The following is a 3,546-nucleotide window of genomic DNA, read 5'->3' on the forward strand; positions in this document are numbered from 1 at the left end:
AAAATTGTTGAGGTTGTGTTATGGCCCAGGACATAATCTCTTGATACATGTACTATGAGAACCTGAGAAATATGTTGATTCTGATATTTTGGGGTGGAGTGTTCTATAAATGCCAGTTGGATTCTTCATGATGTTATTAAGTTCTTCTATATCCTAAATGATTTTCTGTTTAGGTGTTCTATCAATTGTTGCAAAACGGGTGTTGAAGTCTCCAACTATAATTGTGAATTTATCTATTGTCAGTTCTAACACATTTGCTTCACTTGTTTTGTAGCTCTGTTGTTTGGTGCATACATTTAGGATGCTATATTGTCTTGGTATATTGAACTTTTTAATCATTATATAATGATCTTCCCTATCTCTACTAATCATGTTTGCTTTGAAGCTTTCTTTATATTATATTAATATAACCACTTCTGCTTTGTTTTAATTGATGTTTGCACGATCTAACTTTTGTTATACCTTTACTTTCAGCTTGCCTATGTCATTTTATTTAAAGTTAGTTTGGTATAAACAGCACATAGCTGGGTAGTATTTTTAAATCCATTATGTCAATCTCTGTCTTTTAATTGGTATGTTTAGACCATTTTTAATTAATGTAATTGTTGATGTGTTAGGGATTAAGTTTGACATTTTAATTTTTGTTTTCTGTTTGTTCTCTCCATTTTTTTCTTTCTGTGTTTTCCTTTTTTCTGCCTTTCTGTTGGTTACATGAACATTTTTTAGAATTTAATTTTGATTTATCTTGTACTGTTTTTGAGTTATGTATTTGTGGAGCTTTTGTAGTATTTGCTCTGGGTATTAAATACATATATATATATATATATATATATAAAACCTATCACTGTCTATGTGTGTACTCATTTTACTTGCTTGAATCAAATGTAGAACTCCTTCCTTCCCTAAGTTCATTTACCCTCCCCTATTTATAATTGTCTTAATATTTTTTCCACATATACTGAGAACCACATCAGACAATGGTATTATTTTTTCTTCAACCATTAACCATAACTTAGGATGCTAAAGGTAAAATGTATTGTATTTGTCTATAATTTTTGCTCTTTTCATTATTCTTTCTTCCTGATATTTCATTTGCTTCTTTTATCATTTTTTCTGTTTAGAGAAATTCCTTTATTCCCTTAGAATAGGTCTGCTATTTACAAATTATTTTAATTTTCCTTCATTTGAGAATGTCTTAATTCATCCTTCATTTCTGAAGAATTTTTAAGCTAGATATAGAATTATGGGCCAGCAAATCTTTACTTTAAGCACTTGAAAAACGTTCCAATTTCTTCTGCCTCTGCTGCCATTCCTCTGATTTTCCCCCTATAGGTAGGCTACTTTTCCTCTGTCACTCTTTTCAAGATATTTTTTCTCTTGTGGTTGTGGGGCCACAGTTTTTGTCTTTAATTTTCTAAAGTTTGACTATGAAAGTATCTTGGTTTAGATTTCTTTGGATTTATCCCATTTGGGGTTCACTCAGCTCCTTGAATCTGTAAGTTTATCTCTCTTGCCAAATTTGGAAGTTTTCAGCTATTATTTCTTTGAATACTTTTTTGCCCCATCCTTTTTCTCCTCTTTTCTTAGGACTCTGATGAAACAAATGTTAAATTTTCTGTTATAGTCTCACAGGTCCCTGAAATTCTGTTTATGTTTTGATACCTATGTTCTTTCTGTTGTTCAAATTGAGAATTTCTATTGTTCTATCATCAAATTTACTTCTTTTTTCCTCAGTGTCCTCCTTTCTGCCATTAACCCATCCACTGAGATTTTAATTTCAATATGTATTTTTTAGTTCTGAAGTTTTCATTTGGGTCTTTTTTATTTCTATTCATTTGCTGAAAATTTCTATTTTGCTATTTTGTATTTCTTTCCAGCTTGTTTGTAACTGCTTCCTAAGTTATTTTTGTAATGGCTCCTTAAAAATCTCTATCATATAATCCTAACAGCTCTGTCATATTGCTCTTGTCATTAGTTTGTGAGGGCTCCCATAAAGTCCCACAGACTGGATGGCTTACAACAGACATTTATTTTCTCACACTTCTGAAGGCTAAAAGTCCAAGATCAAGGTGTTGGCAGGGTTGCTTTCTCCTAAGGGCCCTCTCCTAGGCTTGTAAATGGCCTTGTCTCTAGTCTTCACATGGTCTTTACTCTGTGTCTATGTCTTAATCTTCTCTTCTTGTAAGGACTCTAGTTGTACTGAATCGAGGCTCACCTATAAGATCTAATTTTACCTTAATTACCTCTTTAAAGGCCTTATTTTCAAGTGTAGTCACATTCTGAGGTACTGGGAATTAAAACTTCACCACAGAATTTTTTTTTAGGGAGACTAAAATTCAGTCCATACAACATTTATTTTTAGCCCTTTTAAATTCACTTTTAGGTCTTCATGGTTCTTATCATGGTGAGTGACATTTGTTTAAAACCCAGACATTTTGGAAATTATGTTATGAAACTCTGGGTCTTATTTGCATCTTCTGTTTTAGCTGACTTCATCTGACACTGCTCTGTCAGGGGAAGGGATGCTGCTTCATTATTGTTGGGTGGAGGTTCACCCCACCCAGGTTCCCCCTTTGGCCTCCATTGATACTCAGGTGATGGTGGACTCCTTGTTGCATCTACGCAGAGGTGGGAGTGCTGACTCTCCACTAGGCATCACTGGTATTTTCCTTGCTGGGAAGGGTAAAGATGCCTCATTATTGCTCCCCACATAAACTGCACTGATACTATGAAGTTGGGGCAGCCTCATTACTGCTTCATGGTGGTGGAAGCACTGACTGTGCACTGGGTCTCCTGGGTCTCCTCTGACACCATCCCACTGGGGAGCAACAGGGGAGGCTCTTTATTGCTGGTTTGGGGTAGAGTTCTAGGCTTCTTATGGTGTCTTTACTGAGTCCTAGCTCCCTACTTTACCTTTTCTGACAACACTGCTATGGGGTGTTGAGTGCCTAATTATGGCCTCATAAGGGTGGGAGTCTAGGCTCCCCACTGGCTTTTTCTGGCATGAGTAGTTGCTGGGCCACAGTTTTTTTCTGTGGTGCTTGGCTGGAGTAGAGTGGTTATTCTCTAAAAATTTTCTCTTTTGCTAGAAACTTCCTCTTTCCCTTATTTGTTTGGACTTTTTGTCATCTGCACTCATTCATATTTCTGGGTTCTGGCTTGTTCAGCTCCAAGTCTGGAATAAATAAGCAAACATAAAACCCAGAAACTCACCACCGTGTCATTCCTTGGTTCCTGAGATTTCCAGCGGATTTGCTTTCTCTCTCCCTTTCAGAGTCTTCTTATGTTTGGCCTTTTTGTAATGTCCAGGAATTTTAATTGTGCTTAGCAGGAGAAATATGAGAAAGGATTTCTACTTCACCTTCCCAGAGGCAGAAGGTTTTACAAAAACTTTTGAGTGTCTTTTCCAGTATGATTTAACAACAACAACAACAACAAAAAGAAGTAACTAATAATCACAACTCTCCAACATGTGATAAAATTCCTTTTTTTTAATGTGGTAAAATACATATAAGGGTACTTCAAAAAGTTTATGGAAAGATTAGT

The sequence above is a fragment of the Galeopterus variegatus genome, unplaced genomic scaffold (genome assembly GCF_000696425.1).
Source record: "Galeopterus variegatus unplaced genomic scaffold, G_variegatus-3.0.2 Scaffold1259, whole genome shotgun sequence".
Taxonomy (NCBI): domain Eukaryota; kingdom Metazoa; phylum Chordata; class Mammalia; order Dermoptera; family Cynocephalidae; genus Galeopterus; species Galeopterus variegatus.